The sequence below is a fragment of the Canis lupus genome, chromosome 12, assembly GCF_048164855.1.
Source record: "Canis lupus baileyi chromosome 12, mCanLup2.hap1, whole genome shotgun sequence".
In the NCBI taxonomy this organism is placed as follows: Eukaryota; Metazoa; Chordata; class Mammalia; order Carnivora; family Canidae; genus Canis; species Canis lupus.
The window spans coordinates 12,470,880-12,488,032 of record NC_132849.1 but is presented as its reverse complement, the minus strand read 5'-3'; the positions used below and the strand labels follow the sequence as shown (position 1 = coordinate 12,488,032).

The window sequence follows — 17,153 nt, the reverse complement described above, 5'->3', positions numbered from 1 at the left end:
TGTGGGGCTCAAATTCATGACTGCAAGATCAAGAGTTGCATACTCTCCTGAGTCAGTGAGACACCACTAGATTCTACTTGTAAATGGAATTGTATGGTATTTATTTTTCACAATCTGTCTTATTTCATTTAGTGTAATACCCCTCCAGATACATCCATGTTGTCTCAAATGGCACAATCTCATCCTTTTTCTTTGCTGTACAATATTCCATTGTGTGTGTATTTCACATCTTCCTTATCCATTTGTCTACTGATGGCTACTTAGGTAGCCTCCATATCTTGGCTATTGTAAACCATGCTGCAATAAACATAGTGCATGTATCTTCTTGAATTAATGTTTTTGTAGTCATCTGATACTTTCATTTTTGTATCTCAGCCTGAGATCCTTCAAGTGAAATGTTTCTCATCTTTCAGATCTCAACTCAAGCATCTTTCATCAGAGAAACCTTCTGAAACCTTATTTTGGTTAGGTTCTCTTATTACATACTGTCATAAAATTGTCTTGTCTCAAGCATTTATTTCATTTATAATGATGCATTCATCAGGATGATTATGAGATTACTTTCTGTTTCCTCACAAGACAGTCATCTCCATGAGTAGAGAGAATGTTTGTTTTGCCACCATTGATCCTAGCACCTGCAGAGTGCCTGAAAAATAGTACTTCCTGGACAAATATTGTGGAATAATTGAATGATGCCCTGTGGGTCTCCTGATCAAATTCCATTACTTAAATTTTAAAGCTCCTCAGTTTGTTTCTGATAGTTAGCCAGGCTTGGGGACCGTTGCTCTAACTACATTTTACATGACAGAAGGCTTTGCTTTGTATCCTGGGCTTGGTCAGCAGGTGAAGATACGACATAAGAAAAGCCAGCTACCATTTTTTTTTTTTTTAATTTTTATTTATTTATGATAGTCACACAGAGAGAGAGGCACAGAGACACAGGCAGAGGGAGAAGCAGGCTCCATGCACCGGGAGCCCGATGTGGGATTCGATCCCGGGTCTCCAGGATCACGCCCTGGGCCAAAGGCAGGCGCCAAACCGCTGCGCCACCCAGGGATCCCCCTCCAGCTACCATTTTTAAAGTTCTGTGTCCACCAAGGTTATTAGTTGTGAACTATAGGAAGATATTCTGGTTGGCTTGAAGGATCATTTATTTTCAGGATATTGGGTTACCTTGGAATCACTGGAGAATCAGGTTCACAGTTGTGCAACCAGTAACAATGTTCTAGATCATGTTGTAGAACTTGTCTGGTGGAAACATTATAACCACTGTCCTTATCACTAGGTGGTTAGACTTGTTCTGCATACAGTTTTGAATACCTTTGCTGCAGCTGCTCCAGGAAATTCATTTACATTTGCAGTGACTACCACAGAGAGAATTTTGGGCTGTTATTACTACTGGGCATAGTTGGTGGGTGGCAATGTCTGATCAGTTGAGCCTAAGGCATGGGACCATGTTCTAGGTGCAAGAGAAGGTAGAAAAGCCACATTTTTAGTTTCCATAGTGGAAGTTGTACTCTGCCTTACTGAGAATCATAAGGAGAGGGAATTTTATAAATGAAAATTTTCAGATACCAGGTGGCTAGAAAGAGTGATAAATGTCAACTACAAATGTTTATTGTGGCCTGTGCTAATTATTTGTTTCTTCCTTTGCTATATATTCATAATTCTTTGTTTGCAGAGCACTTACGACATTTACACTGTGTAGTATTACTTATATACATGTCCTAGTCCTCCACGAGAAATGAATTAATGTCGCATTTATCTCTCAGAGCCAAGGAAATACTTAGGTTATGGTCAGGTGGCAAGAGGATTGGGATAGCAGTAATATTTTTTGGGAACCTACTATTGAGGTATGCTGTGAATGGTTGAAAATTGAACTGAATTAAATTTGTGATTTCAGGGGCTGCTATCTAAAATATTCTAATCTCAAAATTCTTTAATCTGAAGTTCTTGTGTAATGTTTAATAAATCAAGTCCTGATACTATCAATTCTATACTCTTGAAGTTCTGAAAGATAATCATAGTAAATGTTTCTAGAACAATTCCCTAACACTAGTTTCACCAGTTGTGATTAGAATTATGTTAACACTGAAACGATGATTTCTGTCTCTTCCTTCTAATGCCTTTATTTCTATCACATTTATTCTTTCAAGTTGAATAGATCAGTTGTTCACTCTAATTTTTAGTGTTTAACTTCAGTTTGATAAAATACTGAAATGTGGGTACCAAGTGAAAAATGAGGTTTCTAAAGGTTAATGTTTTAATGCTTTTAATAACTATTAGTGCCACTTCTGCATCTTGTCAAAATGAGACAAGTTCATTCTGGCAGGACTCAGAAGAACTGCTAATGAAGAATTACTTGATTTAGTTAAATAACAAGAAAGAACAACTCTCCTCCTCCATAATTTAAAAAAATACCCCTCCTAACTCTGGCACAAATGTAAAGAGAAGTGCCAAATTATTGTAAACACTACATTAAAAATGTGAATAATTTCTTATCCTTGCAGTTAGAGCCTGAGCTGATCTGTCAGTGCTGCATCACACAAAACAGATTGGCAATGCCAAAAAAAAAAAAAAAAAAAACCTCTGCACAAATCATGTGCATTTCTATAATATTATGCCAAACATAATATTGATTAAGGAAAAGTATAATGGAGAAAAATTTAGAGTATTTAATTCTATATTTTTAAGTTTATTTTTTAAGATTTTATTTATTTATTCATGAGAGGGAGAGAAAGAGATAGAGAGAGAGGCAGAGACACAGGCAGAGGGAGAAGCAGACTCCATGCAGGGAGCCCGATGCAGGACTCGATCCCAGGACCCCGGGATCATGACCTGAGCCAAAGGGCAGACACTCAACCACTGAGCCACCCAGGTGTCTCTAATTCTATGTTTTATGTACACTTGTATACAAAATGTCTGACAGCCTAAAACAAATGGAGAAATTTCCAGGTAAAAAGTGTTAGAGTCATAAATGGTGACTGAAATTCTCCCTGATATCATTTAATTCTTTAGTTTGTACAAAGGAGATTCCCTTCTATATAAACCAGATGGTGTGTATGAATGTATGTATATATATGTATTTTTTCTTTTTCTCAGAATAAAGACCCTTAACAGGTGTGTGTGTGCCTTTGCCACTTTGGAGAAAAATATTCTTTTTCCTATAGATTTTCAGTGGTATTATGGAAAAATACTGGGCAATTTTATCTTCCAAATTCTCTAGATAGGACAATGGTAGCTGGAACTTTAGAGAAATTTTCTGCTCTTGAAATTGGAGTTGTCATAAGATTTCTTCATTGGTTGTTGTAGTAATATGATTTTAAAAAGTATATAATATTCTGCAAAGCCAATTGAAGAAACTTCAGAAAGTATTATTTAATGCTAATTAGAAGGCAAAAATTTTTGGAGCCATTTCTTCGTAAACCAGACCTAACCAATAAGATTTTGAAAATATATTGTCATAAATAAGTAGAAGTCATTATCTGTAGATTTCTGTATTCTGAAAGGTCTGTACTATATTAATATACTATAAACAATGTAAAAATGAAGAGGAAAATATTTTACAAAAAGTATAAGCTTTGGGTTCAGCAAGCATTTATTGAGTATCTCTTATGTGCTAGTCACTGTATTAAACACCAGGGAAATAAAAATGAACATGATATTTGCTTATAAGGTATGCATGATTAATTGGTTAGATAAGTATGAATGAAAACAATTAAAGCCCAGGAAGATAAAACACTAACAGATGCATAAACAAAGTGTCAACTACTAGCATTTAGTTTTCCTCCTACAAAATGAGGATAAAAACTCTGGGAAACGAACTAAGGGTGGTGGAAGGGGGGAGGGCGGGGGGTGGGGGTGAATGGGTGATGGGCACTCAGTGGGGCACTTGACGGGATGAGCACTGGGTGTTTTTCTGTATGTTGGTAAATTGAACACCAATAAAAAATTAATTTATTAAAAAAAACAAAAACAAAAACAAACCAAAATGAGGATAAAGAAATCTTGAATTCAAAACAAAGGTGTGAGATAATGAGCTCCTTAATTGAGTATTTGACTTTCTTGAATGTTAGATGTAAATGTAATAAATGTAATAAAGATGTAATAAAGTAAATAAAGTCACTTTAGTTTCTGGATAGTTAGCTCAGTTGGTTTGCATAAGTCATTCATCCTTCCTTCCTTCGTTCATTTATTCATTTGTATAGGAGATACTTACTGAAAACCCACTGGGTTCCCCTGTGATGGGCACAGGGAACCCAACGGTGAAGCAGGTAGCTACAGACCAAGATTCTAATGGAATAGTAATAAAAAAAGATCATGGATTAAATCACTCTATGCAATTGTGCAATTGTGACTAGAAAAGAAGCTCAAAGAACATGCTCACTGGATGATCTGCCACTAGCAACACTTATGTATATAAAGTTTGCATCTCATCATTATCCCTTATATTCTGAGTTAACATTCTAATTTTTTGCCTTATTTTTTTAAATTAACCATATTCCAAATTCTATAAAATATGAGGCCTTGGGGAGAAAGGATTACAATAGTGGAGCATGTTTTTTTAGAACTCTTTTAAAACTTTGTGGTATTCTCATTAAATGCCAGTAACACAATCTTTTAGAATACTTACATCTAATTTTGTTTTTGATATGCAAACTGTAATTTTGTTTGAGCAAACTTATAAATATATCTTAAACTATCTTCAATGCTCTTTTTTACTCCAACTAAAATTTAAGTAGGATAGAAAATAATGTCTCTAACGTTAGCTTGATCAAATAGGAATTAGATTTTTATAATTTATTGACATAAATAAGCAGCTAAAAACTCAGCTTTTCACATCAGCGGATAAAAAGTATTGTTAAAATAATTACTCTTGTATAAAAGAGTTCAGATAACTATGCCAAAAGAAATGCTGTAGATCCTGCAGGATTCTTTCATAATAAAGGGAAAACAACAACAAAGTAACTAAAATACTTTATAATTAGTTGCAGTAGATTTTAAAGAGCTGTTACTTTGCCCAGATCCTATTCTTTGTTTAAATTTTGTTTGACAAGCATTTTATAAATGATTATAGGAGGTGGTTTCTGTTTCATTAATGAAGCTGATAATAGTTAATTACTAAAGTGGAGTAAACAGTTCAAAACCAGATCAAGAATGAAAAGCCAATTATGTAGAAATGATCCAGCTGTACTAAATATGATTTCCTTGTACTATTAAAAATATCAAAAATATTTTAAAACCCTTGAGAAAACCATCTATCTTGTAACTTTATTTCTTACTGTTTTGTTTAGAATTGAAAGCCACATCTAGTTTAGTTTTCAAATTCAGTGAAATAGCTCCAAAACACAAAATTGAATTCACTTGATTTTAACATAAAATGAAAATCAGTACAATTTAAGAGCCATTCTTTTTGATTGCTTAATATGAACTGCAACTGTAGAGTCAAATTTGGAACTTAGCTTTTCTTGTTTTCTGTGCTTTTGAAATTTATTTTTATTTAAATTCAATTTGCCAACATGTAACACCCAGTGCTCATCACATCACCCAAATACCCCTTCCCCCCACCTCCTCTTTTTTTTTTTTTTTTTTTTTTAAGATTTTATTTACTTATGCATGAGAGACACACAGAGAGAGGCAGAAACAGGAGAAGCAGGCTCCATGCAAGGAGCCTGATGTGGGACTTGATCCTGGGACTCACGCCCTGAGCTGAAGGCAGATGCTTAACTGCTGAGCCCCCCAGGCGTTCCCCCACCACTTCCTCTTCTGAAACCCTTTGTTTGTTTCCCAGAGTTACAAGTCTCTCATGGTTTGTCTTTCTCTCTAATTTTTCCCCACTCAGTTTACCCTCCTTCCCTGAGGGTTCTATTTCTTATATTCCACATATGAGAGAAACCATATGATAATTGTCTTACTCCAATCGACTTATTTCACTCAGCATAATACCCTCCAGTTCTATCACATCGATGTAAATGGTGGGTATTCATACTTTTTGATGGCTGAGTAATATTGTGTATATAGACCACATCTTCATCCGTTCATCTGTCGAAGAACATCTTGGCTCCTTCTATGTTTGGCTATTGTGGATATTGCTGCTATGAACATTGGGATACAAGTACCCCTTCACTTCACCACATCTGTATCTTTGAGGTATATACCCAGTAGTGCAATTGCTGGGTTGTAGCGTAGCTCTATTTTGTACTTTTTGAGGAACCTCCACACTGTTTTCCAGAGTGGCTGCACCAGCTTGTATTCCCACCAACAGTGCAAGAGGGTTCCCCCTTCTCCACATCCTCGTCAACATTTGTTATTTCCTGTCTTGTTAATTTTAGCCATCCTCACTGGTGTAAAGTGGTATCTCATTGGGGTTTTGATTTATATTTCCTGATTCCAAGTGATATTGAGCATTTTTTTCATGTGTCCGTTGACCGGTTTGTAGGTCTTCTTTGGAGAAATGTCGGTTCATGTCTTCAGCCCATTTCTTGACTGGATTGTTTGTTTTTTTGGATGTTGAGTTTGATAAGTTCTTTATAGATCTTGATTACTCACCCTTTATCTGATATGTCATTTGCAGTATCTTCTCTCATTCTGTCAGTTGCCTTTTTGTTTTGTTGACTGTTTCCTTTGCTGTGCAGAAGCTTTTTATCTTCATCAAGTCCCAATTGTTCATATTGCTTTTGTTTTGCTTGCCTTTAGAGATATGTCTTACAAGAAGTTGCTGTGCCCAAAGTCAAAAATGTTGCTGCCTGTTTTTCCTCTGGGTTTTGATGGATTATTGTCTCACATTTAGATCTTTCAACCATTGTGAGTTTATCTTTGTGTGTGGTGTAAGAGAATGGTCCAATTTCATTCTTCTGCATGTGGCTGTCCAGTTTTCCCAACACCACTTGTTGAGGAGACTGTCTTTTTTCCATTGGATATTCTTTCCTGCTTTGTTGAAGATTAATTGACCATAGAATTAAAGATCCATTTCTGGGTTCTCTATCCTGTTCCATTGATTTATGTGCCTATTTTTGTGCCAGTACCACACTGTCTTGATGATCACAGCTTTGTAATACAGCCTGAAGTCAGGCTTGTGATACCCCCAGTTTTAGTTTTCTTCTTCAACATTCCTTTGGATATTTGGGGTCTTTTCTGGTTCCACACAAATTTTAGGATTATTTGTTCCAACTCTGTGAAGAAAATCCATAGTATTTTAATAGAGATTGAATGTGTAAGTTGCTCTGGGTAGCATAGACATTTCCACAATATTTATTCTTTCAATCCATGAGTGTGAAATGTTTTTCCATATCTTTGTGTCTTCCTTAATTTCTTTCATAAGTGTTCTGTAGTTTTTAGAGTACAGATCCTTTATCTCTTTGGTTAGGTTTATTCCTTAGGTACCTATGGTTTTGGGTGCAGGTGTAAATGGGGTCAATTCCTTAATTTCTCTTTCTTCAGTCTCACTGTTAGTGTATAGAAATGTAACTGATTTCTGTGCATTGATTTTGTATCCTGCCACATTGCTGAATTGCTGAGTAAGTTCTAGTAATCTTGGGATGGAGTCTTTTCAGTTTTCTTTATATAATACCATGTCATCTGAGAAGAGGGAGATTTTGACTTCTTTTTGCCAATTTGAATGCTTTTATTTCTTTTTGTTGTCTGATTGCTGAGGCTAGGACCTCTAGTACTATGTTGAACAACTGTGGTGAGAGTGGGCATTCCTGTTGTGTTCCTGACCTTAGGGGAAAAAAAATCTCAGTTTTGCTTCCACTGAGAATGATATTCTCTGTGGGCTTTTTGTAGATGGCTTTTAAGATATTGAGTTATATTATTCCCTCTATCCCTACACTTTGAAGAGTTTTAATCAGGAAAGGGTGCTGTATTTTCTCAAATGCTTTCTCTGCATTTATTGAGAGGATCTTATATTTCTTGTCTTTTCTTTTATTAATGTGACCTATCATGTCAATTGATTTACAAATGTTAAACTACCCTTACATCCCAGGAATATTTCCCACTTGGTCATGGTGAATAATCCTTTTAATGTACTGTTGGATCCTATTGGCTAGTACTGTTGGATCCTATTTTGGTATCCATGTTCATCAGGGATATTGGTCTGTAATTATCCTTTTTAATGGTGTCTTTGGTTTTGGGCCTTTTCTTGTTTTTAAATTGAGATTCATGAAATGTCAAATTAACCATTTAATGGTATTTAGTACATTCACAGTGGTGTGCAACTACCACCTCTATCTAGTTCCAAAACATGTTCATCACCCTAAAAGGAAAGCTCATCATCATGAAGCTATTACTCCCCATTTACCCCATCCCAGGCCCTGGCAACCACCAACATTCATCCTGTCTTTATGGATTTACCTATTCTGGGTATTTCATATAAATGGAATCATACAATATGTGACCTTTTGTGTCTACTTTCTTTTACTTAACAATATTTTTGAAGTTTACCTACATTGTACCATATGTTGGTGCACATTTCTTTTTGTGGCTTAATTAGTATTTCATTGTAGTTTATACTACACTTTGTTTATCCATTCATCTATTGATGGACATTTGCACTGTTTCCATCTTTTGGCTAAAGTGAATAGTGCTGCTATGAACATGTATTTGAGTACTCATTTTCAATTCTTTTGGGCAATGTATTTAGGAGTAGAATTGCTTGGTCATGTGGCAATTCTATGCTAAACTTTTTGAGGAATCACTAAATTATTTTCCATAATGCTCAACTATTTTATATCCTCATCACCAATTTCCTGAAATTTCAGTTTCTCACACATTCGCCAATACTTAGTTACTATTTTTTAAAGTTATAGCTACGTCCTGGGGCATATGAAGTAGTTCTTCATTATGGTTTTTTTTTTTAAAGATTTCATTTATTCATTAGAGAGAGAGATAGAGAGAGAGAGAGAGAGGCAGAGGCATAGGCAGAGGGAGAAGCAGGCTACCTGCAAGGAGCCCAACGTGGGACTTGATCCCAGGACCTTGGGATCATGACCTGAGCCACAGGCAGATGCTCAATCATTGAGCCACCCTGGCGTCCCATTTCATTATGGTTTTGATTTGCATTTACCTAGTGGTTAATGATGTTCATTTTTTCCATGTATTTGTTGGCTCTTTGTGTATCTTCTTTAGATAAATGTGTAATCAAGTCCTTTGTGCATTTTGAAATCAGATTTTTTTTGTCTTTTTGTTGTTGGGTTGTGAGAATTCTTGATATTCTGGACACTACATATATGATTTGCAAATATTTTCTCCTGTTCTGTAGATTTTCTTTCCATCTTTTTGAGGATGTTCTTCGATGCATAGAAGTTTTTGATTTTGATGAAGTCCAATTTATGTTATTCAAAGTTTTGTTGGTATATCTGAGAAATCATTCCTGAATCCTGGATCATGTCAATTTACTCCTGTGTTTTCTTCTAGGAGTTTTATGGTTTTTGCTCTCATATTTAAGTCATTAACCCATTTTGAGTTAACTTTTTTTGTATGATGTGAGTCAGGTCAAATTTCATCCTTTTGAATCCAGTTGTTCCAGCACCATTTGTTAAAGGGACTATTCTTTCCCCATTGAATGGCATTAGCATCTTTGTAACAAATCAATTAGACATACATAAATAGGTTAGAGATTGGCTTTTAAATTACTGCAAAACGAAATGGATATTTTTATCTTACTACAGAAATTCTAAAAAATTGGATCCCAGACTAACAGGGAGTGTATAAGGATTTTCCTGGTGTTACAAATTGTGGTCTCTTGGTTTAGATCTTTTAATAGGATATGGTAGTGAGGAAGCATTTTATAGTGGAAAGAGCATTCTCTGTGCACTGCCTAGGGTTTGAATCACATCTCTGCATTTACTTGTCATTGATCTTAGGCAACTAACATTATCATAACTAAAGAACTAACATTCTTTAGGACAATGTTTAGAAATTTCTTAGTTGAATTTATTATTGTAGTGTTTATTATTGGCAAGCTGCCAAATGCTGTAGGCATGCTTCTGAAGTTTACTCTTTTACTGCAATGACAACTGTGTGGGAAAGGGTGTCCATTGGATATTTTTTCCATGATTGTGTATTGTAGAAGAAAGAAGTTTGGTGTTTACTTTTTTGTTGTATATTCTGTTCTCCCTTTACCTTCTCCTTAGTGGTTGGACTTGCAAAAGCCAACTGTGTGCATTTTTTTTCTAATTCTGTATTTTGTAACATCAGAATGTTGTTAGCTTGATATTGGCCATGGTGGGAGTATATACACCAGGTATATACACTACAAATTTTGTTTATTCCAGTGAGCTGGCTCACTAGCTTTCCACTGCTCCCAATCCTGCCTTACCTTATTAATTTTTAATAATTATTTTTTAAAAAGATATTTATTTATTTATTTGAGAGAGAGAAAGAGAGAGAACACAGCAGGGGGAGCAGAAGAAGGAGAGGAAGAAGCAGGCTCCCTGTTGAGCAGGGAACCCGATGTGGAGCTGGATCCCAGAATCCTGAGATTATGACCTGAGCTGAATGCAGATGCTTAACCAACTGAGCCACCCAGGCATCCCAATTTTTAATAATTCTTTAAAATTCAGTTTAAGTGAAATCTCACTTTGGAAGTCTTCATTCCTCTTAGCTCAAGTGTAACTCCTCTCTGCTTTAATAGAAACCAGTGCATTACTATACTGTCTTTTCAATGACTTTTCAAGGATCAAATTCAATGTCAGGATTTAACCAGAGAAGCAGAACCAGACATCTTAAGGGGTTTATTGCAAGGAATTACCTGACACAGTTGTAGAGGGTGGCTAAGTAATCCAAAGACCATAGGCAGATAGATGGTCAGGAAGGAAAGATCACACAGGTTGGAATCCATGGGCATGAGCTTTTTGGACTTTTTTCTGCATCTTCTTGACTCCTTGCATCATTAGGGTCTCCTCTCTTCACTACCATTATTCCTGTCATTTTACAAACAGTCTACTTCATGTTAAGCGCGACCTTAAATCTAGCCTTTAAATACCGGTCTAGACACCATCCCACTGCTCTGCTCCTCCATGCAGCTAAACTTCTAGCCAAATGAACAGAGAATGTTTCTATCTGTTGTGTTTTGCTATTTCTCCTCCAATTCACTTTCTTTTAAGTCAACAACTTTGTTAGAATTCATGTGTTTTAGAAACAGGAATGTAGCAAGCAGGGCAGTGTATTATGAAAAAATGTTTTGAAACTTCAAATTTGGGCAGACGCCGCCATCTATCAGCTGACCCTGCGGCCCAGCCATGTTCAACCCCACTGTGTTCTTCGGATCATGAGCCCTTGGGCCGCATCTCCTTTGAGCTGTTTGTAGACAACGTTCCTAAGATACCAGAAAACGTTCATGCTCTGAAAACTGGGGAAAAATAAATTGATTATAAAATTTCCTGCTTTCACAAGATTATTGCAGGATTTATGTGCCAGGGAGGTGACTTCACAGCCAAAATGGCACTGGCAGCAAGTCCATCTATGGGGAGAGATTCCATGATGTGAATTTCATCCTAAAGCACAGGGATTCTGGCATCTTGTCCATGGCAAATGCTGGACCCAACACAAATGGTTCCCAGTTTCTTATCTGTACTGCCAAGACTAAGTGATTGGATGCACGCATGTGGTCTTTGGCCAGACCAGCAAGAAAATCACCATCGGTGAATGTGGACAAATCTAATAAATTTGACTTGTGTCAAATTGTGTCATCTTTGTGCTCTCTCTACAATTCTATGGGTTCCATATTTTCCTTACTCCCCTCCAAGTCTAGCTGGATTGCAGAGTTAAATTTATGATTATGAAATAAAAACTAAACAACAACAAAATAAAACTGCAGGTTTGTATATATTGCTCTATTTACATCTGGAACAGGCACAGCAGCTGCACTTGTCTGATGCCTCCTTGCAGATGCAGTCCTGGGCATACTTGGCACTGCCCATAGGGCAGCAGGAGCTGCAGCTCTTCTTTAGGAGGGACATTTGCACTCTGCATTTGCAGGGGCCAGCATAGATGCAGGAGCCACTGGTGGAACAGGAGCAGTTAAGGTCCATTTTGAGTAGAGATTATGCAAAGCAGATGACATGACACAGGAGGACATGCTGGAGGTGTGGCTCCAATTCACTCTTCAGTCTACAATATAATTTGGTTTTATTCTCACCACACCACTAAAACTGCCACAGGGTCACTGTGGCAGGCACTTTTGATTGACAAAGCCCTTCATTCCCAGCCCTTTTCCCTTATTCACTTTTTCTGCAGAGGCTAGAAAAATTAAACTCTCATCTTCCCAGAGTTTCCCTTGCAGTTCAGGGTGACTGTGTGACATAGTTCTGACTGATGAGATACAAAAAAATTCTGAGGATAAGAGTTTCTTTTGAGTTTTTCTTTAAGCGGGGTATAGAGCCTGAGATAGGACTCGAACTCACAACCCTGAGATCAAGACCTGAGCTAAGATCAAGAGTCAGATGCTTAACTGACTAAGCCACCCAAGTGCCCTGGAAAGCTCTTCTATTCTTAATAAAGGGACAGATGCTATGCGCTCCACAACTTTGCTTCCAACCCCCTCCCCACCACCTTTTACACGAGTCCAGAGTAATGGCACCCATCACACAGTCATCAGAGAAAGTCCAAGGGAATCATAGCAGCTCCAACATGCAGCTGCCAACTAGTGCCTGTAGCAGCTCATCTCCAGACCTTTGGTTGTGTGTGTGTGTGTGTGTGGGGGGGAAATCAAATTGTTATTTGGATTTATCTTGATTTTTTTGTTGTTGTTTCTTGATTCTGAAGTCAGTTCTTATTAATATAGTTCTCACCAACTTTCATGCTGCTAAATTCAATAGAAGCTTTTCTTTCTTCATCTTATTTAGATTCTCAGTAGCATTCCACACTGTTGAGCACCTTCTCTATGAAACATATATCTCTTTTAATTTCTTTGGTGCCTCTTCCTTGGTTTTTGCAAGCTCCCTCTTCTTAAACTAGTACTTAAATATTGGAGTTCCTCAAGGCTGTGTCCTACTACTTTTTTCTTCCCTCGTGATCTTACATATTTTGACAGCTTTAAATACCATCAATATCCTGAAAACTTTCAGATTATTATCTCCAGCATTAGCTTCTCTAAGTTCTTTTCTTGACTTTTGTGATGGGTAGAACTTCAAGTAGTATGCTCAATAACAGTGGTGAGAATAGACATCCTTATCTTGTTTCCAATCTTAGGGAGAAAGCATTTATTTTTTTTAGCATTAAGTGTGATGCTAATTGTAAAATTTCTTAAAGATTTTATTTATTTATTTAAGAGAAAGTGAGCACGAGTAGGGAGAGGGGCAGAGGGAGAAGCAGACTCCCTGCTGAGGAGGGAGCCTCTTGTGGGGCTTGATCCCAGGACCCTGGGCCTACAGAATGGAAAAAAGAAATAAAACTATTTCTATTTGCAGATGACACAATTGTCTACATGAAAAAATTCCAAGGAGCCCACAGTGGGTGGAGACATTATTTAAAAATAAAAATCTTAAGAGAAAAAAGAAAACAAAAAAATATACTTCAGATTATGTGCCTTTTCTCTGTTGAATCCTTCAATGATTTCCTATTATACCCAGAATAAAATTCAGACTTCTCTCTAAAGCTCTTATGTTAACTAACTGGAATTTAAATAAAAATGTAGAAAAATAGGGGGAAATCTGTTTTTTATTTTCTCTCGAGTATCATCTTATGCTAAAGTTGTCTTCTCTGTCCACTCACCACACTGGAGTTCTTTCAATGTTACACAAGCCAACAGACAGCAATGTGTTGTTCCCACTAAACCACTCATCTCTCTGCTCTTCCTGTGGCTTTTTCTCATCCTTAGGTCTTGGCTTGGATGCCATCTCCTCAAGAGCCTTCCTTAACTTCCAACTTTATAGCAAACTAGTTGATTAGATTTATAACTCTTTAGATTGTTACTGATAAGGTAACAATGTTAATATTTATTTTAAATGGCATGTATTGATAACAATGTTAATATTTATTTTAAATGGCATGTATCTAACTATCTGGGCTAGCTGCCTAGTGAATGACTGTATAAAAAGAATAAACTTCAGGAGATTACCCCATTTATGCTTATTAAGGAGTATCAGGGAACTATGTAATTATAGAGTGCTTAGGTGTCAGTAGTCTGTATAAAGTTTAAAAATATGTTCTGCATTCCCTATTATAAATATTAACATATATTTGCACATATTTTCAAGTACTTTGGAATAAGTACTGTGCTAATATCACAGTGAGTCTAGGGTATTATTATAAACCAGGGAAGTACATGTAGAATTTTGTGACAATACAGTCCTGAATGAATTATTATTTGCAAAACTAAATAAGGAAGCTTGTTGCCAATTAACTGTAATATCTTAGACATAATAAGGGTGGGATTGAGGGTGTTAATGGTCATGGTAATATGAGTTAATGAAAAGTTTGAATCATTGAGCATTTAAGATATATCATTTGAATACAGAAGCTAAAATTATAGTTAGAAGTAGCGATTAAAATTGGTAATTGTCTAAATAATAAAAGTTATTTATAAAGCCCCTAGCAGAAAGAATAGGCTAGAAGCTCATTGCATTGGTTTTGGTGATGATTTTTTGGATCTGACACCAAAAGCAAAGGCAACAAGAGCAAAAATAAACAAGTGAGACTACATCAAACTAAAATGCTTCTGCACAGCAAAGGAAATCATCAAAATCAACAACATGAAAAGGCAACCACCTGAACTGGAGAACACATTTGGAAATCATATATCTATTAAGAGGTTAATATCCAAAATATATAGAGAACTCATATAATTTGATGGCAAAAAACCCAACCAATCTGATTAAAAAGTGGGCAGAGAGGGGCACCTGGCTGGTTTAGTGGGTGGAGTGTGCTGCTCTTGGTCTCAGGTTTGTGGGCTTAGACTCCATGTTGGGAGTAGACATTATCTGAAAATAAAATCTTTAAAAAAAATGGGCAGAGGATCTGTACAGATATTTTTTCAAAGAAGATCTAGAGGTGGCCAATAGGTACATGAAAAGGTGCTCAGCTTTACAAAAACAGACACATAGATCAATGGAAGAGAATAGAGAACCCAGAAATGGGCCCTCAACTCTATGGTCAATTAATATTTGACAAATCAGGAAAGACTATCCACTGGAAAAAGGACAGTCTCTTCAATAAATGGTGCTGGGAAAATTGGGCAGCCACATGCAGAAGAATGAAACTAGACCATTCTCTTACACCATATACAAAGATAAACTCAAAATGGATGAAAGATCTAAATGTGAGACAAGATTCCATCAAAATCATAGAGGAGAACACAGGCAACACCTTTTTTGAACTTGGCCACAGCAACTTCTTGCAAGATACATCTATGAAGGCAAGGGAAACAAAAGCAAAAATGAATTATTGGGAGTTAATCAAGATAAAAAGCTTCTGCACAGCAAAAGAAACAGTCAACAAAACTAAAAGACAACCTACAGAATGGGAGAAGATATTTGCAAATGACATATCAGATTAAGGGCTAGTATCCAAGATCTATAATGAACTTATTAAACTCAACAGCAAAGAAACAAGCAATCCAATCATGAAATGGGCAAAAGACATGAATAGAAATTTCACCAAAGAAGACATAGACATGCCAACAAGCACATGAGAAAATGCTCCACATCACTTGCCATCGGGGAAATACAAATCAAGACCACAATGAGATACCACCTCACCCCAGTGATTATGGTGAAAATTAACAAGACAGGAAACAACAAATGTTGGAGAGGATGTGGAGAAGGGGGAACCCTCTCGCACTGTTGGTGGGAATGTGAACTGGTGCAGCCACTCTGGAAATCTGTGTGGAGGTTCCTCAAAGAGTTAAAAAGAAAACTACCCTACTACCCAGCAATTGCACTGCTGGGGATTTACCCCAAAGATACAGATGCAGTGAAATACTAGGACACCTGCACCCCAATGTTTATAGCAGCAATGTCCACAATAGCCAAACTGTGGAAGGAGCCTCGGTGTCCATCGAAAGATGAATGGATAAAGAAGATGTGGTTTATGTATACAATGGAATATTACTCAGCCATTAGAAATGACAAATACCCACCATTTGCTTCAATGTGAATAGAACTGGAGGGTATTATGCTGAGTGAAGTAAGTCAATCAGAGAAGGACAAACATTATATGGTCTCATTCATTTGGGGAATATAAAAATTAGTGAAAGGGAATAAAGGGGAAAAGAGAGAAAATGAGTGAAAATATCAGTGAGGGTGACAAAACATGAGAGACTCTTAACTCTGGGAATTGAACAAGGGGTAGTGGAAAGGGAGGTGGGCAGGGGTTGGGGTGATTGGGTGATGGGCACTGAGGCAGGCACTTGACGGGATGAGCACTGGGTGTCGTGCTATATGTTGGCAAATTGAACTCCAATAAACAAATATACAAAAAAAAAAAAAAAAGAAAAGGTGCTCAACATCACTGATTATCAAGGAAATGCATATCAAAGCCACAGTGAGATAACATCTTATACCTCTTAGAATGTGTATAATAAAAAGACAAGAAATAACAGGTGTTGGCTAGGATGTGGAGAAAGGGGAATCCTTGTGTACTGTTGGTGGGAATGTAAATTGGTGTAGCCACCAGGGGAAACAGTGTGGGGGGTTCCTCAAAAAGTTAAAAATAGATCCTTTAAAAGAAGGGGGTGTGTCTGGGTGGCTCAGCTCCCCACTAGGCGGGGGTCTGCTTGAGGATTCTCTCTCTTCCTCTCCCTCTGCCCCTCCCCCTGCATTTGTGCTCTCCCTCTCTCTCTCTAAAATAAATAAATTTTTGAAAAAACTTTCACAATCCACAAAAAAAAAAAATTAAAAATAGAACTACTATAGGACCCAGCAATTACACTTCTGGGTATTTATCTAAAAAAACAAAAAAGAAAATACTGACTCAAGAATATATCTGCACCCACATGTTCATTACAGCATTATTTACAATAGCCAACATATGGAAACAACGTAAGTGTCCAGTGATGGATGAATGGATAAAAATATAATATATATAATATATACTAATAATATATATGATATATACACAATATATACCAATATAATATATAATATATATGTATATATACACACCATGTATATACCATTTATGTTTACAACAACATGAATGGACCTTGAGGGTGT

At 36.6% G+C, this 17,153-nt stretch overlaps 1 pseudogene; it reads right to left on the bottom strand.

Annotated features, from left to right (window-relative positions):
• Positions 1-8,483: 8,483 nt before the first annotated feature.
• On the bottom strand, positions 8,484-16,960 carry LOC140601126 (metallothionein-1 pseudogene; annotated as a pseudogene).
• Positions 16,961-17,153: the final 193 nt, after the last annotated feature.